We start from the raw sequence: 22,229 nt of genomic DNA on the forward strand, positions 1-22,229 counted from the left end.
TGTTGGGTCTGTCTGGGATGCAGTCACCTTTCCCCACAGCAGCCCACACAGTGCTGTGCTCTGCACTCGTAGCTGGAACAGCACTGATACTATTCCAGTGTTGTGTCTATTGCTGCATAGTGCTGGCACAGCACCAGGACTCCTTCCAAGCCCTCAAGAGCCAGCAGGCTGGGGGTGGGCAAGTGATGGGGAGGGGATATTGCCAGGGCAGCTGACCTAAACCAACCAAAGGGATATTCCATAACACCTGATGTCACACTCAGCAATAGAAAGCGGGGGCTCTCATGGGGGAGGAGGCTGTTCCTCCTGAACAACCACTACACATTTTGAGGCCCTGCTTCCCAGGATGTGGCTGAACATCGCTCGTTGATGGAAAGTAGAGAATAATTTTTTTCCTTCTCTCTGTGCTTCCATGCGGACTGATTGTTTCTTTTGTTTCTTTTTCTCTCCATTACCTTTCCCTTTTATTAAACCTTTCTCATCTCAAACCTTAAGTTCTCTGTGTTGTATTTTCTCCCCTTTCCTCTTTGAGGAGAGGGGGAGTGAGAGAGTGGTTGTGGTGGAGCTCAGCTGCCCACTTGAGTAAAATCACCACAGCCATACATATTTTCTTAAAATTTTGTGGAGTAGATGAGTTCTACTTGCTGGAAAGAAGGGGGAGAAAACTGTTCACTGTTTTTTTTTTTGTTGTTGTTGTTTGTTTGTTTTTCTTTTTTTTTTTTTCTAAGTTTCTTACATTCTGAAACTTAGAGGCTAGATGAAAACTAGTAAGGCCTGTTAGCATGAAAAGAGCATGCTATCAGATCGTGCCTTCAGAGACTGCACTGTTTTTTGCTGCTGCCCTTAGAAGTACAGTTCTGTGGTTGCAGATATGCGACAGGCTTTCCATCTGTTTTCTCCTTCTGACTTGTATTAAGACTGAAGGCACAAAAACAGGTCTTCTTTTCATTTGTTTAATAGCTAGAAGGACAAATAGTTACAACTGCTAACATAATAAACAAACATAGAAGCTGAATAGACATAGAGGCATTTTGTTTGATCAGCAGTGTGGGTTTCCATGGTGATAAAAAATGAATAAAACCCGAGGTAAACCAGTCAAATTTAAAGAAATAGTTCTCACAAGGACATATCTAAATAATTGTCTAAGGAAAAATTACCAACGTTCCTCAAAGAGTTCCATTTTCTTGATGTGCACAAATCTATCCTCTTGGATACAGGCAATTCAAACACAGTTTGTGGTCTGAAGAGTTGCTCAGGGGTCTGGCTGGGCACTTAATAACCTTCAGGTTCACAACAGTAATTCCCTTTTGTTGATGTATAGTGATGCTTGACAGTCTGTGGCAAACTCTTTCACAGTTTATCATTCTTATTTATCCATCATATTAAAGGGATGCTTGAATGATAAGAAGTGGTTATGGGGCTGAGAAAGGAGATAATGGACAAAATGGAGTTGAAATCATATTTATAAATGGTCGTGCTCATGTTAATCAGTACAGACTGTTTTCTCCCACGATTTCTCCACTGGGATATCTTCCATATTGCCCCAGCTACTAGGATTTCCACAGAAGTCTGAGTCTCATACCTTCTGGAGAACAGTTGTGCACAGTGTGAGCCATCTGCAGCATCAGACCAATGTCAAAATCTGCCCCTGCTGTCACTGCAATGATAGCCCAGTTTTGTTAAATGCCCAGCATGCTATCTAGTTTTTCCTGAAATAAACAGCTCAGCCTGCATTACCGGCCTTGAAATTGCCTGATTGCTCAGATGTAGAACAATGATTTTTCGCACTTCTCTCTGCTTTAGCTGACCCGTGCCTGTGCACATTGTGATCCAGGTGTCCACCAGGCCCTGGCAAGGTCCTACCCAAACAAGTACTCCCAAGTTTCTTCTCAAGGATTTTTAGCTATTGTACTGGTTGTTTGAAACTGAACATGCTGAAAGCACTGTGTGACAGAACGCATATGAAAGAATGGCAAAAAAAAAAAAAAAAAAAAAAAAGGAAAATAGGCAAGTTTTCCTTGCAGGACTATGTGCTTTTGCTTTTGTGGGAAGGACTGCAGACTCATGTTTGGGGCTTTTGTGTTAACACAGCAGTTAAAATATTAACCATGGGAGGGGGCATTTCTCCAAACACAGATCCTGCACACAACACAGGATGACAGGATCTTGGGAGATTCAAATGGAAGACGCCTCAGGAGTTCTTGTGTCCAACCTCCTGTTCAAAGCAGGGACAGGAACAAGATCAGACTTTATCAGGGCTTCATCCAGCCAGGACACGAAACCCCCAGGCCACATAGGCCTGACCTGTCTGGGCGCCATCTCCATGGCTGGGCTGTCCCGGTGGGGAAAAAGCTACTCCTTGTCTCCATCCTGAGCTCGAGCCTCATCCCATGCTCTGCCTTCCTCCTTCCTGCCAGGCATCGCTAGGCAGAGCCCAGCTGTGTCTCCTCCGTCCCCCCCAGCTGCCCCTTCTCCTGGGTGAACCGGCCCCACTCTGCAGTCTCACCACGCAGGGCAAGGCCTCCAGCACCACCGCCTTGGTGCTTCCCCTCCCTCCTGCCTGTTTGTGGGTGTCCTCCCCTTGGACTGCAGCATCCCAGCCCAGACACAAGGTACTGGGGAGCTGTGCCTGGTGCCCAGCTGGAGTGATGTAAATGGCATCCCTGGCTCTCCTCTCATCCCCAGGGTTTAACCCACAGAGGGCAGTCAGGTGGGACAGGCATGATTTATCCTTGGTGAGCTCTCACTGACTGCTCCTGATCACTGCCTTCTCGCTCATGTGCCCAGACATGGGCTCCAGGAGGTATCGCTCCACGATCTCACCCAGGACTGAAGGGAGGCCAGCCGGCCTGCAGTTCCAGCTATCTCCACGATCCTTTCAGAGGTGATGGAGAGCAGCTGTACAAGGGCATCAGCCATCTCCGTCAGCACCCTGGGGTGCAGCCCAATGGGTCCCAGGGACATGTGTGTGGATTCAGTGGTCTAAAGCAATCCCTGGCTTGACCACCAACTGCAAGCTCCTCTCTTCCTTGAGCTTGTCACCAAGTACTGAAGCCTGGCAGACTTTGCTGGTGATGTCAAAGAAGATATCTGTGCCTTATCTGTCTTCTCACATTAAATTACACCCTGCAATGCACCCCATTTTTTTGTTTGTTTGTTTGTTTTTGGTCAGCTTTTTATGACTAATGTAGCAGCAAAAGTTCATTTCTGCAGATCCTGCTGAATTTTGGGTTCCCTGACACTGTCCCTATATGCCTGTATTTGCTTGCTGCGTTTCTTGACTTCACTTTTGTAGCCTCTCCTTGCTTCCCATCTTGTATGCTGCCTTTTTGCATTGGAACTGTACTGTGACTTCCTTTCTTAGCCAAGCTGGCCTGCTGAGACATCTTGTTCTCTTGAGGATGGAACATTCTTGCACTTGGAGTATGCAGTCCGGAAGGGCCAACCAGCATTTCTGGGCTCCTTTACCCTTCAAAGCTGTCTCCTATAGAATCCTACATACAAGTTTCCTAAATAAAGCAAAGTTTTTGTGCTTGATGCCCAAGGTCTGTGCCTGGCTGTTTACCTTCATGCATATGGGAAAAAAAGTGCTATTAATGTCAGACAGGCATTTGAGCACTATTTAAGAGCTCGGCCAGTTATAATAATGCCAAAATGCCAAAAGAATGCTGTCTTCAAAGTACTTAGCTTTGCAATTTTCAGTTCCTGGAAAAAAAAAAGGAGAACACACTTTGTTTCTTAAGAATTATTTTGTTTGTTCTTTCTGCCCTCTCCCTCCTCCCCTCCTCCTCCCCCCTTATAAAATCTGTCCAATTTGCAGTGTGAAAAAGGGTTATACAGAGCATTAAGCACAATCACTACCTAAAATCAAACTGGAAAATATAAGCACATGCATTTTTCCTCCACAATAAATTTCTGTGAAACAGCCAACCAACTAATTTTCTACTATTATCTCAACTAAGTTTGTCTAGGAAATAAATCTGTGCTTCACGCTTTCTAGAAGGTTTGAAGTGATATAGCCACTGCTTAGATAATACTAATTTACCAGAACTGAATAAGACACATTGAACACACACAATTTGTCAGCTTGACATTTTCCTCCCTCGTTTTATTTTAACACAATAGAGGGTTGTGTTTTCTATTTTAATCCTGAACATATAAATGTAAAGCAAAATCACTGAGCCACTTGCTATTTCTATTTGTTCATTTGTATGTACATGACAGGAGTTGAACAGCCATGTAGAGTTCACTAGATCTATAGTATTGGAAAAAGACACTCATCTTAAAAATATTGTTTTCCTGTTTTTCCTATTTCTTTACTGAGCATGACTTAATGTAAAACAGGAACACTCCTTTATCACATGAACATTTTCTAAAGTTAATTTGAAATCACACTGAAAACTTTATACAGGACAAGGCTGAGGATTATAATATATATATATATATACATATATATTTTTTTTTTCTTCCCCAAAAGAAAATGTTGCATAGCCATTCACAGTGCTTGTTTTATACTTGTAATCATGAAGTTGTATGTGCCAAAGATCAATTCTATTATCTCAGGTTCTGTTTCTTTTCCTTGATGCAGACCTGGCATGTATATAGATATATACCATTGTTGCTTCTTGAGACTAAGCTAAATATCTTCACTTCAAAAGTTGTGATTTTGTCCCTTTTTTGTCTGTACTTGATTGTCATCTGGGGACTGTCAAGCAGCTTCAGCTGTCACCTGTCCAGAAGATGTCTTAAAAGTCAGCATTAGCACAGTGTCCAGGAGAGAGCAAACAGAGACATCTGACATGGTCACAGGAGTTGTCAGACCATGCAGCCCTATGATGCAGCCTTGATTTTGCTGGTCACAGGCCTCACACTTTGTACTGACCTTGGAAGCCTCATGGCTGAGGCTTGTCAGGCTTACATTGTCTGATATTTTCATGACCTGCAGCTTTGTTTTACCTGACCGCAAAAGCAATTTCTTTAACTGACCAACTGTCAATAATTAATTTGTTTTACTTTTGCACAGTACAACCATAGCTTCGTACAGTTAGCAGTAACAAGCTGTTTTTCCATGCAGAATGAGATATTTTCACCTCTAACACTATGGCACAGCAAAGAGAAAATCAGGCCTGGCATGTCAGCAGAAGCTTTGAGAAGTGAGGCACAGGATGTAGTTCAGAGGAGTACAGGCATGGGGTGATAAGTGATAGGGCACAGGCTTGGCACTGGAGACCCTAAAGCTATGAAAAGCTCACCCATGATCAGTTAAAGAAGTGCAGACAAGAGACTGCCAGAAGTGGCTTTAGGGATAAAAAAGAGAACAAAGAAATAGTAAAAGCATAAGCAAAAAGCACCATAAGTGATAAATTTGGATGTAGCATGGTGCTACAGACCACTGGAGATAGATGTAAAAACACATTAGTAAATACGCAAATGACCTCAAGTGGAGAGAAAGAAGCAATGAGCAACATAGACATCATTTTCTTCCCAAAAGGACTCTGGAGGCTAACAGCTGCTGGTATTGTTCTCTCCAGGGCTCAAAGGCTCACAGGTTGAGATAATTTGATTAAAGGGAAAAGGAAGAGGGAAAAAACAACCAAACGCTGCACAGAAGCATAGAAAGAGAAAAACGTAATTATTCTCTAGTTCCCATTAACAAGTAATGTTCAGCCACGTCCTGGGAAGCTGGGTCTTAATACACATGGCAGTTATATAGGAGGACAGACATCTTCATAACATGACCTCCCCTTCTCCTTCTTTCCCACCTTTTATTGCTGAGTGTCACACCACATGGTATGGAATATCCCTTTGGTAGGTTTGGGTCAGCTGTTCTGATGATGTCCCCTCCCCACCTCTCACCTACCCCCAGCTTACTGGCTTTGGGGAGGTTGGAGGTGATCTTGATGTTGTGCTAGCAGTGCTCAGCAAAAGACAAAACTCTGGTGTGATACCAGTGGTGTTCTAGCTACAAGTGCAGAGCACAGCACTATATGGGCCACTGCAGGGAACGTTAACTCAATCCCCACCACACCCAGTATAATAGTAGCTACAAAGTGTGTGTTAAAATTTCAATTGTATTATTACTGAGAATGTTCAATGCAGAAGTTTCTAACTGTGATATTATCATTTCCTTTTCTGTAATAACTAGATCTAGAAGACTAACAACTTTGAATTAGACTGCTAAGATTTTCATCAGCATAACAAGTATATGTAGGCTTTACCTGTATATGAGATAAGATTCCTCTTTGCCCACAAATGAGGCTGAGCATAATGTCCCACTGGTTCCAAGGCCACATCTCAAAGGGCCACGAGGTTGGTCACAGCAGGAGTGCAGCAGGATGCAGGGTCTTTGTTAAGAGCTGTGCCATGATGATGATGATGTGGTGTATGGTGAGGTCTCTAGCATATGGGCTGGGATGGCAGGTCATCCCACATCAGCAGCCTGCAGGCTCCATAAGGTAACTTTTGACTTATTTTTTGGTTTTTGGAAACACAGTAAGAGAAATGTGGTCCCAATAAATCAGAAGATTTGTAGTCTTGCTGTACAAGAGTGAACTGTAAGCATAGTTTTATTATTTAGAAAAAGCTACAGTTAGACCACTTGGGCTGATTAACAGCACTTCTGATGCCAACATTTTCAAAAGCCATCTGCAAGGTTAAATTGTAATAATAATGTAACCATAGTAATCATGATAATGTTTATATTCTGTTAATTCTATGAAAGATTTGAATATTAGTGTGCATAATACTGGAAAATAAATATGCGAGGATTGATAAAATCAACTGTAAAAGACATTATTTGTGGGAGGAGAGTTTGTTCCTCAGATATTCCCTGTCGTAATATTTATCTTAGGTTCCTGCTGTATTAAAGTATAAAGAACATTGTAGGGACATAAACAACAGGCAGATAGAGTGGTTAACCACTATACAGTAACCACTGTACAGTGTGTATTTTGGTGGTGTTGCAACGTGGTGGTTTTACCCTGCTACACAGCTGAACTCCACCACAACTGCTCTCACTCCTCCTCCTCCAAGAAAAAAAAGTGAGAAAATGCAACGGGAAGGGCTCAAGGATTGAGATAAGGACAGGGAGATCACTCAACAATTATTGTCTAGGGTAAAACAGCATAGGGAGATTAATATAATTTAATACCTATCACTAGCTGAGCAGCACACTGAGAAACTAAAAGCAAACTAAAAACACCTTTCCCCTATCCACCCTCTTCTACCTCCTCCCCCTGGTTTGTGAAGGGGAACAGGGAAATGGGGACTGTGGTCAGTCCCTGATGCTTCATCTTTGCTGCTCCTTCACGGTCACTCTGCTCCACGCAGGTTCCCTCCCACAGGATGCCGTCCTTTCCAATTTGATCCTGCGGGGGCTGCCCACAGGCAGCAGCTCTTCAAGCACTGCTCCCACGCGGCTCCGTACCACGGGGTCCATCCATCCCCCAGGAGCAAACTGCTCCAGCACAGGTCCCCCACGGCTGGGCGGCAGCTCCCCCCAGACCCCCTGCTCCTGCGGGGGCTCTCCATGGGCCGCAGCCTCCTCCAGGCCACATCCACCTGCTCCAACGGGGGCTCCTCCACCCATGGGGGGGCTGCAGCGTGGAGATCTGCTCCATGTGGGACCCATGGGCTGCAGGGGGACAGCCTGCTCCACCAGGGGCCTCTCCCTGCACAGCCCGCAGGGGAACTGCTGCTGCCTGCCTGGAGCACCTCCTGCCCTCCTGCTGCACTCACCTTGGGGGTTGCCTGGCGGCTTTTCACCCCTCACTTTCCCAGCTGCTGTTGTGCAGCAGGTTTTTGGCTCATCTCTGGCCAGCAGCAGGTCCACTGGGAGCCAGCTGGAGCTGTCTCTGACCTGACATGGGGCAACTGCTGGGCTCTGCTTACAGAGGCTGTCCCTGCAGTTCCTGCACTACTAAAACCTTGCCACCTAAACCCAGTACATGCAACTGATAATATTAGGTGGAGTGGATTGACATGATGGGATCAGACAAACCTCAAAACTTCTTCTATGCTTTTGCTAATGTTCAGCTATTAAGAGAGCTGTTAACAGAGGAAAATGAAGCACTAATCAAATATGCTAGTCAATTCTTACAAATGCCACGCCACGTGCTTCTTTTCTGGCTTTGATGTTCACAGTCTTTGCTTGCTTTATGTCTCTTGAGATCAAGATGGCCCAGCTCAAGACCTCTTTGATGAAAGAAAAGAAGGAAATTTGGTTGTTTTGATCTGAAAAGAAATCCTCCCTCTCTCTCACCCCTCCCCCCCTTTATTTATTTGTTTATTTATTTATCTATTTATTTATAGAGATGAAAAGCAGTCCATTGTATCTCTTCCACCATGTGGAATGTGTGTGTTATTGGTTTGCCAGAAGGACAAATTAGGCATCAGTTTTCTGAATTCCTCTAACAGTCATGCAATGAATGTCCTTGTCTTAGTTCTACTGTTTTTATGCAACTAACAAACAAATATTACAAAATCCATCACTGCTTGCCTTACATCACTCAGTCTTGTGGTATGTCTGCCTGCAAGGCAAACAGAACAAAGTCACTAACAAGTCCAGATACTACAAGTGAGAGTAGTGTTTCATTTCATTAATAAAGCATGTTGAGCCATGTAGCTGCTTCTGCTGTGCTGAAGTAAGACAGACTAGAAATAATTTCAAATCAGTCCAGATCCAACCTGAGAAAAAGTAAGGCTCTAATCTGAAGCTTACTTGATGATCAATATTCCACAGAAAAGGAAAGAATAAAAGCCCTCCCTCCCACAAAAACACTTCCCTCCAGAAATCTTCCACACCCTAATTTCAGAAGAGCTAGATGAAGTGGTAAGTGGAACAGGAACATACAGAGTACACTCAGAATTTAGCACAGATTTTCTGTGTTCACATCTTTTTTTCTCTGACTCCTCCTTTTAAGTCTCTGCATCAACCAGCCACGCATGTTTTGTGGAGAATAAAATACCATCATTAATTCTAAGACTGGTACATTTTCCCTTCCTTCCTTCCTTCCTTCCTTCCTTCCTTCCTTCCTTCCTTCCTTCCTTCCTTCCTTCCTTCCTTCCTTCCTTCTTTTTAAGATACCATTTTTCTTCTTTGTTACTCAGGAAGTGTAGTAAAAAATAAAGTTTTCACATCTTTGAACTTTTTTTTCTACTTCTCAAAAATTACTTCAGTATACTTGAATCAAACACATATTTGTTTTCTACACTAAATGACTGGTACACATACCGGCTAGGGGATTTAAAATGTCAAGCACTTTAACATCTTTCTAAATTAAAAAAATGGTTTAGATGTTTTTGACAGAGAGCATACAACAGAAATGCTCAATGACATGTATGTTTTCTATTACAGTGTGCTTGTGAAATGCTGTACTGGGTTTACGTGGCAAGGTTTTGGTACCAGGGGGCCATAGGGGTGGTTTCTGTGAGAAGGACCTAGAAGCTGCCCCATGTTTGGTAAAGGCCGCATTGTTTTCCAGAGCTGAGCCAAAAAGCGATGTTGTTTTGCGCCTCTGTGAGAGCATATTTAAGATGGGGAAAAAAACGCTGCGACACACAGCAGCTGGGAGAGCGAGAGGAGTGAGGAACGGCCTTGCAGGCGCCAAGGTCAGTGCTGAAGGAGGGGGAGAGGTGCTCCAGGCGCCAGAGCAGAAGTCCCCTGTGGCCTGTGGTGAGGACCATGGTGAAGCAGGATGTCCCCCTGCAGCCCATGGAGTACCACGGTGGAGCAGGGTTCCACGCTGCAGCCCGTGGAGGACACCACGCAGGAGCAGGTGGCCCTGCACCAATGGAGGCTGCCGCCTGTGGAAGACCCCTGCCGGAGCAGATTCCGGGCCGGACCTGTAGCCCGTGGAGAGGAGCCCATGCAGGAACAGGTGACCTGGCAGGAGCTGCTGCCCGTGGGGGAGCCAGGTTGGAGCAGTTTGCTCCTGAGGGATGGCCCCCGTGGTACGGACCCCTATCTGGAGCAGTTCTAGAAGAGCTGCTGCCTGTGGGAAGCCCACACCGGATCAGTTCATCAAGGACTGCATCCCGTGGGTGGGACCCCACAGCGCAGGGGATGAGAGTGACTGAGAAGGAGCGGCAGAGAAGAAGCGCTACAGACTGACCATAACCCCGATTCCCACGTTCCCCTGCGCCACTCGGGGGGAGGAGGTGGAAGAGGGTGGATGGGGGAGAAGGTGCTTTTGGTTTCTTTCCTTTGTTTCTCACTTCTCTAGCTTGTTAGTAATGAGCAATAAATCTTACTATCTCCTTATGCTGAGTCTGTTTTGCCCATTACAATAATTACTGCGTGATTTTCTCATCCTTATCTCAACCCTTGAGCCCTTTTCACATATTTTCTCCCCATTCCTCTTTGAGGAGGGGGAGTGAGAAAGCGCCTGTGGTGGAGCTTGGCTGCCCACTCGAGCAGAATCACGACAAATGCAAGATATAAAACAACATTGTCATCTCCATAGCAGTCCTTGCATTAGAAACTAAACAAGGAACTGGCTTTCCAGACAGATGGCCTTTCTCACCTGGTAATTTAAATTGTGTTAAAGCTCAGTGACAAGTGCTGCAGGAGAAGGCTTAGCTGAAGTTAAGAAATGAACCATCAGGCAGCAGAAAGTATTTGGAGAGATTATCTTCAGCTGGTAGGGTTTGGCATACTCCCAAAAGAATGAGAGCTCAATTTATATCCCCTATTTTTATCATCACACATGCATCTCCAGTTTTACTCCACAGTGGTTTTGGGCATAGGCAAAGGGAAGTGATCACCTAGTCTGACCTCTTCCTGCTCCCTGCCCACACTCCTGCTCAGCTGTCCCCAGCCCAGCCAGCACTGTGTTCACAGCACACATGGGGAAGCAGGGAGAATCTTCCTCTTTATCCAGACAGGACCCCAAAAAGCCTTAGGCTCCCAAAGCCACACTGACCTTTCTTCCACAGCCACAAAACGTGATTTCCAGTAATGAAGGAAGGATAATATACTGTGTTCCTGTTACTTAGAAAAATAAAATACAATTTTATCAATGCTCCAGATAATCCCTATAACTCTGCATGCACTGTGTGGGGTTTATAGCTGCTTCAGGAAAAACTATTGTAGCTATCAGAATCCTTTGTTCATTTGTCATCTTGCACCAAAATCTAGCAATGTGGCACTCTGCTGCTGGTGTTAATGCAGTCACATCCCTACAGAGATGAACTCCCATCAAAAGTGAATTGGCAACCTGAAGGGTCATACCAGTGAACTTCATACGTGGAGGCACCAGCACCACCTGGGAAAGTATGGACTCACCAGTCATTTAAGTGTTTTCAACATCTTATCTTGCCTGTGGAGAATGTTCTTTGGACTTGTTTGGTCAGCTTTTTTCAGTTTACCAGAAGAATTGCCATGTAGATATGAGATTAGAGATAATCTGCTGCATGGTACAATAGCTGCAGTTTAAGAATAAATTATAACAATGATAAATTATAACAAGCTTTACAGTCAGCATCAGGTTACAAAGTAATGGAATTATTTAAGCAAGGTGGTTGTTTAGAGGTGGTGTTAAGATGGGAGCAAAGCTGTGAATGATGACAATCACAGGGTATGTGCCGAAGTTAAGCTTTTGCTGTCACCATGGTTACTTACCTCTAAACCAGAAACAGGATGGGAACATACTTTTTTTTTTTTCATTTGTTTTGCTGTTTTTTTCTTTTTTTTCTTTTTTTCCTGAAAGTGGCCCACCCTATTGAAACTATGTTATATTTGGGGTTAGCCCCAGCTCGGTAAAATTGTTCAAATAAATTCAACTGCTTTAGATGTGAAAAAACATAGAAATTAATCAGAGTGCTCCTGAAGTCTGGAAAACAACAAATGCCAAAGGAAGGAACTGATAATGTAAGCAAAAAAAAAAATGAAACAACCAGGTTAAGGTTTTTTTTTTTTTTTTTAAGTTGACAATGGATTTATAAGATTTCTTTTTCATAAGGTGAAATGATTCCATCAGACTTTCTACACAAGGCCAAGAGGATTATTTAAGCTTTAAAAGTGAGTAGCTTATTCTGCATGGGATGTTTTCTAGGCCTTCTGCATTGATATTGAGGCAGCTTCTTCTTGTAGCTGCCTTCCATGTCAGAAAAAATATTCTAGGAGAGAAGTTAAGGTCTGAAAATTATGATTAAGAGAGTGTCCATGAAAACAATATTTCTTTTTATTTATATCTACCAGCCAAAGGAAGTACTATTTTTATTTTATTTTTATTTTTATTTTTATTTTTATTATTATTATTATTATTATTATTATTTATTTTTATTATTTATTTATTTATTTATTTTCTGTCACTTGCTCAAATTCATCAACACACTCCTAATTAGGATGAAAAAGAGCTGGTGATTCTTGGAAAGGAACTTTCTTCCATCTTTATTCTGCTTGAATTTAAGAAATTCCTTGACTTCAATTCATTAATAGGTGCTTAATGACTGAGAAATACTTGTCCAAAAATTAACTCTTCACGGAAAGTTTGAACCAACTAATGCAAGTAGCAATAACTCCATATTGCAATTGCATCATTAGTTTATTTGCATGCTTTTGCAATACCTTGCTGTTATAAACTTCTGAAATATAGTACTAAATAACATTATCGCCTTGCTATATTTTTTCTTACTTAATAAAGAAACAATTGACAAAGGAGAACACAGTTTTCTTTTATTATTTCCTGCCTGATCAGTTATATCAGATAAACCATTTCCTGTGAGACTACATTGGAAATATGTAGGCAATACATTTTGCACTAGTTGCAACAGGATTCAAGGCTAAAATATGTCTAGGTCTATAGAGGGATATATTATCTTTTATTTAAAAAATTTAGAAATTGACAAATACAAATGTTTGTTATTTGAAAAGCAAAAGGAGTCTTCTTGTGATGTGTTATTTTATGTAAACCAGGAAGAACTTCCTGAGAGAAATGATTTTAAAAAGCACAAAGAATATACACAAAGAATATAATCATCAGATTTATTCTGTGATAACAGATGTTAATTTTACTTAATTGTAATATATATATTAAAATGTATATTTGATATTAATATCAGCACTAAAAGAAAACTGTATTGTGAATGTTTTAGGTTTCACACACACTTTCATTTCATGCTTTTAGTTTGTTCCTTAATTATAAATGTTTGCTTGCGTCATAATTCATGGCACAAACATGATGACATCATCAGTTATGATTTTGACCAGACATTTGATTGTCATACTTTTATGCTTTTGACTATATAAAGGAAGAGTTTTTGACAGCTAAATCATTGCTGGTGTAGCTAACCCAGTCACTACATTAATTACAGTTAAGGCAAGTGATTCATGAGTGAAACTGTGAACAAAAATTATTATTTTTTGTCTCCTGCATCTTCTCTGGAAAACAAAAACAAAACAAAACAAAACAAACAAAAAAGCCTATCTTTTGTTTTAAGCAAGTCTTAGACTATAACTATAAATGTTCAATTTAAAACACCTTTCAACAGAGAAGAGCACTGATGCCCACCCCCAGTGTGATGTTACAAATATAGAAATACTGTTCTGCAGTTACCATAGAGATGGTTTAAGTTCACAACAACAAAAAAAAAATATTGGGGAATTAAGAGGAAATTTAACTGATGCTGTTAAATTTAATCTAAATTGCTTTCAGTGTATGAGATACTCTCAGCAGGAAAATAGTCAAGCCTCCTTGTATTAAAACCACACAAAAAGGGGAGGTAGAGATTGTCAGGACAATGGGAAATTGTACAGACTTTGGCCGCTGGACAGCATGCAGGGGTGGGGTGGAAGTCCAGTCAGCAACGGGAGAGACATCCTCCGTCTTGGAAATCTTTGTGGCTGCCACACCCTGAGAAACTGATAGAAGGAAAAAAAAATGTCTAAAAAAGCAGAAACACCCAACTCCACTCTGCTCCCAGGTCTTTCACAATCAGAAGACATGTCCTTCAGCTCCTGTGATTTGGCTCAGAGAATTTGTTTCAGAAGTGAGTAGCAGTTATATCAATTTGTTGGGTGGGAAAGAGATTTACACAAAAATCTACTCTGAGTGTTCAGACTTCTGCAGCAATAATCACTAGCACAATACAAATTTGAAAATGCAAGCTCCACAGGCCATTAGATTTAGTAGGCAAACTCATGTTGATTTTTACATAGTCTGGACATGCCCAAAGGTAAACGAATGATTATGTCATTCTCAGAAAACACATCAGTACTTCCCAGAACAAAAAATATGCTGTGCTTCTCTATGAAGTACCATACAGATCTTTAATACTAATTAAAACAACACATAAGTATGGATGTGGATGCTGTTACACATATGGCTATCTTTTAGAGATTACTGATCAGAGTACAAAATTAATTGTGAAAGGAATATAAAAAGAGCTTAGTTTTCAGGAATGGCTGATGAATAGTTTCTATTCATCATAGATTCATAGATTTCTAGCCCCAAAGATTTATGGTTCTAACTTGTCCTGCTCATGACCATTGTTGTGTTCAGATTTCTCTAGAAGACAGATTTCCATGAAATGAAGAAAATACAAACCACCTCTCCTCTGCAAACTCAAATGTCATCCTTTGATTTCAAATATTAAAATCATAAGCATGCAGCACTTTATGGATAATTATTTTTTCCAGAGCCTTCAAACACCTAACTAATGTGTGATTTTTTTGTTGTTGTTGTTCTTGTTGCTGTTTTTAAGATCTTTCTTTCAAGAAAGGATTTGCTTATCATGCATTTTACCTTTTAATGAATATATCAACTAACTTATACTGAAAGAAAAACATTTCACCTGTTTGATATATGTGGATACTCTAAAAATTACATATTAACAATGTTATAAATATTTATATTTTTGGTACTCAGAACTGAGATTGGTGTAACTTAGAGACAATTCAGAAAGGAAATGGCATATAAATATACTGAGCCTGGGTGGGATGGCATTAATTGTCTTCATAGCAGCCCATATATTGCTGTGCTTTGGATATGTGACCACACAGTATTGATAACACAGTGATGTTTTGGACATAATTGCACAGCAACAAGGCTTGCTTTCTTTCCTATTCTGCTACCCTTCAAGAAATAGGCTGGGGATGGGCAAGGGGGTGGGAGGGGACACAGCTGACCCAAATGAACCAAAGGGATATCCCACACCGTATGACACAAAGCTGAGCAAAAGCTCAAGGAAATGAGAGGGAAGAGGGGGATGTTTGAAGATGTTTGTCTTCTCAAGCAACTAGAATGCTTGATGGAGCCTGGCTTTCCAGGGACTTGTTAAACGAGAGGGTTCCAGGGTCTGCCAATGAGAAGAAGCAAATTAATTCATCATTTTCCTCAGCTTTCACGTGCAGCTTTTGCTTTCCCTGTTAAGTTTTTCTTATCTCAATCCACAAGTCTTCTCCACTTCCTTCTACTTTCTTCCCATCCTGCAGGAGGGGAAATGAAACAAGAAGCTGTGTGGGCATTCAGCTGTTAGCCAAGGAAGACCCACCATGATAAATAGGCAAGTACTTATTTAGGTAAAGTTTAGCATGGGAAGTCAGCCTCACTTTTTTCATATGGTCTTGTTCTTGGCTGTCAGAGGAACTTTTTTTTTTTTTGTATCTATATATATTTTTTTAATTTTTTTGTCCTGACACACACATGCTTTAGGCCCTACCTACTAGCAGCTTGGAAGTAATCCTGAAAAGCTGCTGCTGAAAATACATACTCCCAGTGAAATGTTGTTTGGTAGAAACACTTTTCATTCTCATGTTTTCAGACTTCATTTTCAGGTTCTCAACCACTCTATGCCAGTTTTCTAAGACTACTGAAAAAAAATCATAACCTGAGGTTAACAACAATGTCTAGTCCTTTTTTCTAGGTGTGATTTTTAGGTGGTTTGTGGACTGATATCTTTATTTATTTATTTTATTTCACATGACAGCAGGCCAGAGTACTACATAAGGACTTTAACCCTGCCTTTTGAAAATTCTTTATTTGCTTACGTGCAATATTGCAGATACTAGTGTGGAGGCCAGGCTGGGAGGCATGGCATTTTAAACTTTCCCTTAAAGCAAATTCAAAACTAAAAGCAGAATTCCCTAGTTTAAGTGTCAGCAGCCCTCACCTAAGCAGCTGTAAGCACTCGCTAGAAGTGCAGAATAACCTTAACGTGTTGCACAGATCAGGGAGAGATGTATCCTTGTGAGGCAAAATGTGGTCAGCGAGCTCCAGCATGTGAAAACAAAGCACTTTCAGGACACACAGCCTGGAGCCCTGAGATCACCAGTGGCTTTAAAAGCTCGTATCATCGCATGATGTGAATTCAGCTTCCAAGCCGACTTTTTCACTTTGTTATAGTGACACCTAGTGTTGTAAGAGAGTTTCTGCCACGAAGTTGCTCAGAGTGCTGAAGCACCTCTCCTTAAGCTACAGGCTGATGGAGTAGGGGTTGTTCAGCCTGGAGAATGAAAGCTTCAGGGAGACCTTATTAGTTCCCAAGGGTGCCTACAGGAAAGCTGGGGACGGACTTTGTCAGGGAGTGGTAGGACAAGGGGTAATGGCTTTAAACTAAAGAATGATAGATTTAGATTAGATATTTAGATTAGATGTAAGGAAGAAGTTCTTCACTATGAGGGCAGTGGGGCAGGTTGCCCAGAGAAGCTGTGGATGCCCCATCCCTGAGGGTGGATTTCAGCCCCGTTCTGTGATTCTATGATTCCTCAAGAAAGAAATGTGAAAGCAAGAGAAAGGCCTGGTAACTTGATGCTAAATTCATTAGGAAAGATATTTTTAACCAACAATATTGTCTATTAAAAATCAGTAAATCAAGCTCTTGTGTCACACAACTTACCTTTAGGAAGGGACAAGACAATCCCAGCTGGAAAATAACATGGCTTAGTGGGATTGTTTATGAAGCAAACACAACAGATCAACAGAACTTTGCTCAATAGTGTAAATAACATTAATGATAGCTTCAATGTGGGCAGGGGAGAGAGGGGGAAAGGGGAAAGTAATGAAAAAAAAAAAAGGCATCAAATTACAGCGATAATTCTATATTTTGTCACTGTAAATTCATAGCTCCAACTTCAGGAACTGGATTCTTAATCTGAATTATTACCGCTAGGTAATTTCCACTTAAACCGCAGGAGAACAGCTACATTACAGAATAGTTTCTGTCCATTACAAATGTGCTTTTATTTTCACCTAAAATAAAGAATTCAAAGAGCAACAAGGTATTTCATTCCTTGCAGCCTGCTTGCAAATCTCATTAAGCATGCTAGGGGGCAATAAACACTAACTTGTTGTCAGACTAATTATGCTAAAGAGGTAGGTTTGTTATTTAGATTAATTTCCATGCACATTACAATGACAGCTGGAGTCTTTGAAGCTGAAGAGAGGCAGTTGCAGGCTGTGTGAACCTCTGTTTTTTTCCATACTCACAAGCTTGACGCTGTGCATATTTCAGTTAGTGTCCTCTCTCTCTCTCTCTCTCTCTGGCCTCTAAATGGCTCTTGGACAGACCTGGCTTGGGCACCCTGCCTGACATCCTCAGATTTTTGATGGAGACCCTTTTCTCCATTTAAAGGTTAGAGGCATATACATTATCCTTTCTTTTGATCCACACACTGCATTCTCATTAATGGCAAGCCAAACTTCTCCACTCAGAGGGGGAACAATACACACTTTTAATTCTAACCTCTATAGAAGAGAGAGGTCTGGGCTGCTGCATGCTTGGAGTGGCAGGAGACAAGAATGCCCAACAGGACACATTTTTGAAATAGTCTGGGTGAGCACTGCAGCCCTTTTTGAGTCACAGCCAGTCTGCTGCTAATGGGATTTTCTGAAGTAACGTACGTAGACAGCCATCACTGTTGTTTGGCTTCCACAGACCTTAGAGAAAAGCGAGGAATGAGTATGCAAATGGATCAGCTAGCTGAATGTGGCAATCCAATACGTAATTGTCTTGCTGTTGAGAGATCATAATGTCACTACTAATTATACCCAAATGCAACCCAAGCTAATATAAAGACTGTAGAGTGTAAGATTTTATTTTTATTTTTCCCTGAAACACATTAAAAAGAGTATCTCCAAGTTTCTATTCACTGCATAACTTTGAGATGACTTAATCATTCCTGTTACATTTTCCCAAAGGAGGAACATTTTGGCATTATGGTATGAGGTCTTGATAATTCTAGATATTTATGCCAAATTCCTCATTGGTTTGGTCTTTTCAGGGCATAGGGTTACAGTTTTATAACATAAAGGATATATTGTGTCGTTTCTCCAAATAATGCATGTACAAGCTTGTTCCATTCTGGGAGGATTCATCACTAGATTGTAAGGAAGACTGAGCCACTGCTGAAGAGTTATTAACCTTTGAGCATGAGATATTTGTTATTCCCAGAGAAAGACTTAAAAAAAAATTGTCATGTAAGTAAGAGTAAATCTGCTGTTGGTGAAAGAACAGATTTTGTCTTCTTTTATGGCGTTTATTTTTCCTGGGAAATGAAAGGTTTAGGGTTATTCTGCATTTCTCTACTATCACACAGAGCATTGTAAGTCCTTTTACTTCCTTTGCAAGACCTGTGACTTCATTTCACTTCACATACATCTCACAAGTATCAGTATTTTGAAGGAAGCAGTTTGCTTTATGGTTCTAGCATCAACTCTGTTGCTGTTACTGTGAGTAATCTGGAGTAAATGCATTGTTATTCTCAGTCAAAGGCTGTATCAGATGTCACTCAACCTAGCAACTTCCACAGTGCAGAACCAGACTGTGGGATAAAGGAAAAATAGTCAGGAGACTCATAAGTTTTATGAGAAAAAGCAATTCAAACTATCTTGTAGCTTGCAGTTATTGCTTTAATAAATGCTAGAAGTTTCACTATTGCTATGTACATTAACATGTAAACTGTATCTACTCTTCATGGACTCTTTTCATACATTATGCCACACTTGTTCACATAGTATTTAGGAAAGAGCAAGCCAAAGGATAGAAACATAGGTGCGATGAACTGGAGTCTCAGAAATGCAATCTGTCCTAAAAAGAGAGGCTTAAAGTGAGTGCTACTATTCACAGCATACATAACCCATATAGGTTAATATGCTTTTGTACAAAAACATGGCCTGTGTTGCAGTTGTAAAAATATATAAATAAATAATAAAACAATTTGGTACTTCTTTTAAAGCACTTTTAGTTATGTGACTATACAAGACCCTTCTAACTTGGGTTTCTAGATCCATGCCAAAGGTAAATGAAAGTACAGATGCTATGTATCTGAAATTCAGGTCAAATTCTAATGTGCTGGATATGGTCTTCAGTCCCTCTTTTCAAGTCTTAAAATACAAGCTTTTTATCAATAACTGAATTTTGAGTTCATCTTACGAACAGTAGTTTTCTCACTGACTTCTGTAGGAACAAACAAACAAACAAAAATATATATATAAAAAAAAAAAAAAAAAAAAAAAAAAAACGAACAAACAAACAAACACCTATCATCCTAACTGTTTTAGAAGTTCCAGCAACAAAATATGGAACCTGAAATATGGTTTTTCATAGTATTTCATTTCTAGCCTACTACAGGTGGTTTGTCTGCGAACACATTATCAGTCCCTGGACAGATCAACCTCACTTCAAATACTGCAGTGTTTTCAACTGTTTTGAGGGCAAGACCCATACGTCCATACTCACTCTATCTGATGAGAGCAGAACATATACAGCAGTTCTGTATGCAGAACATGTACTTTCTTTTTCATACATAGCTTTTTGCTCTTACTAGCTTTCAAATAAAAGGCAGGCAGAGGAATGAAGTGAAACAGATGCTGACAGTGTGCATGACCAGCTCCCTAAACGTCTCATTATTAAGAATGTCTCCTCATGCTACTTACAAATACCTCCTCATTAGTTGTGTAAGTCAGCCAGATGCTTCCTGTAAGCAGAGGTAGCTTTGCATTTTCTACCAGAGTCCATTTATTTGTGAGAACTCCTGAACAAAGAAGACATATAATTGAAAGGCTAGAGGGTTGCTAGGTGGCTCATATTTGACTACCTGCTACTTTTTTCCTCTATTTTCCTTGCTAATGCTATGATTTGCATCTCGGCATACAAGTACATGCCCATTATAGGGAGAAAACTACCCATCCTTTTCTTAATTAACCAGTAGTCCTATAAGCCTACAGAGGCTGGTATTATATACTCCAGAGGAATACAGATTAGTCAGCAGCCAAGACAAGAAAGGAACAGCCCAGCCCCACGCACAGCTAAAAGTAAATCATTGGCAATGATTTTTGCATCACTTTATACTTTAAAAGATTTGAATATAGTATGTATCTGAGATACCTGCAAACTTTGACAAGGAAGATTGTTAGGGAATTGTGATAGGAAGCAGCACTGTGTCCATACTGGACTCTTATGCTGCAATGAATTCAGATTGTCCTAAGAAATCCTTATATATGGAAATTTTGTTTTCCCAAAACCTGATGAAGTCAACAACGACAAGTTCTGACAGCTCAAGCCTACGATAAGCATTTCCTCTTGTGAAGTGAGAATCATCTTGCATGCATTACTTAGACAGGCTGACAGTCCATTATCTAATTAATTACTGTCAGCGTTAAGTCACACTAAATGAGAATTGATAACACTCATAAGCACAATCAGTTAACAGGAATCCAACTGTGTCAGCAGCATCACTGCATTTCCTTTATTTGTCAGATTACTAATTATTAACATCCATCGTTCTCTTCTTCAGTAATGCATTAGGTAAGCACCCACAAGGTTCAGTTAAAATCCTGAGATCCCCCAGTCATCAGATCACTTAAACTACATCTCAGTATACTGCACCAATGGTGATGTTATTTCCCATCTTTCAAAGATTACTTTTTTTTTTTTTTTTTTTTTGTAAAAGAAGAGGTAGAAATCTTTCAAAATATAAAATCTATTTTTTTTAATCTAAATATTATTTCTGTTGTGTATCTACCCCAAAGATTGTTTCAGAAATCTCTTGTGACTTTTGATCTTTCCTTTGATTTTCTCATTAAAATATTTTATCAAAGGTCAGTACTTAAAGGAGGTTCTGCCCCTAGAAAATCCTGTTCAGTTAGTTGTTTCACCAAAAAAATAAAAGTAAAAAAATGAAATTCAGAACTGTTACTTAAGTCTTATAAAAATAATCTTAGTGATATTCCAAAGATGTTCTAACAAAAAAAAAAAAAAGCTAAGATTCTTCCTTTTATTCCCCTGCTAGACGTGTCTTCAGTAAAAGACACTTCTTTATTCCTGTCATAGCAAATGCACACAAACTCTAGTTTGGAGTTCTGTGAGCTCACAACCACTATTGTACGTGGTTTTAGTTGCAGCAATCATTTCTAGCAGCGCATGTTTTAAGCACAGGTGAAACCAAAGACAGAACTCTTGCCAAAATCAAGGCCTGTCTTCAGAGACAGCCACCACCGTAGCTGTGCTCAGTCACAACATCTCGGTTTCAACATCTGTAGTATCAACTGCCCCAGTCAAATCTGAGCAGGGGATTATTTACGTCACGCAAAGATGTTAATTTCAGATGTGTTCTAACTTCCGTGGGTTTTGTTGTTCATCTGGGTGCATTACTCTTCCCCAGCACTGGCAGGTCAGGTCACCACTTTGACAAGGCAGCCCTTCCCCTTACTTTCCCATACAGCTATTGCCAGCTACACAACACGTTTTCCTATCATTTCAGGATTTCCTTTCACGTTTGGACAAAGGGCTAGACCATTACCATTTTTTTTCATGTGGAAGGAAGAACGTTTCCTCTACGTATATCACTTTCAAAAGCCACGTTCACTTTTTATGAAACCCGTGGCTTCAACTAGTCCCTCTGAAACTGCCTCCGGATTACTTATTAACTACAACCCACCACCAGCAGTCATTTGCAGCATGTTTGGGATATTCCATGTTTACTCTAACTTTACCAACGTCAGCTGGCAGGACAACAGACAGTGTCACATAAAGTCAGACGTCATTGCTGTCCTGGTGGGAGGACGTATCTGTCAATGTAACGTGACCTCAAGGCCAGTTTCCAGTCTCTTCTAAGCATACCTTACTACTTCCTTTGCTACCTGACTCTTCCAGGCCAGGCCATCACCTTTATAAAAATGTTAAGGTGATTAATCAGCTTAAATTGAGTGAAAGAATCTGTGTTTGATCACTAAGCTATTTGTTTAGCTTATACAACATATAACAGGATATTTATAGAGTGAGTGAGGAAC

Source organism: Anas platyrhynchos, chromosome Z (assembly GCF_047663525.1).
Source record: "Anas platyrhynchos isolate ZD024472 breed Pekin duck chromosome Z, IASCAAS_PekinDuck_T2T, whole genome shotgun sequence".
Classification (NCBI taxonomy): Eukaryota; Metazoa; Chordata; class Aves; order Anseriformes; family Anatidae; genus Anas; species Anas platyrhynchos.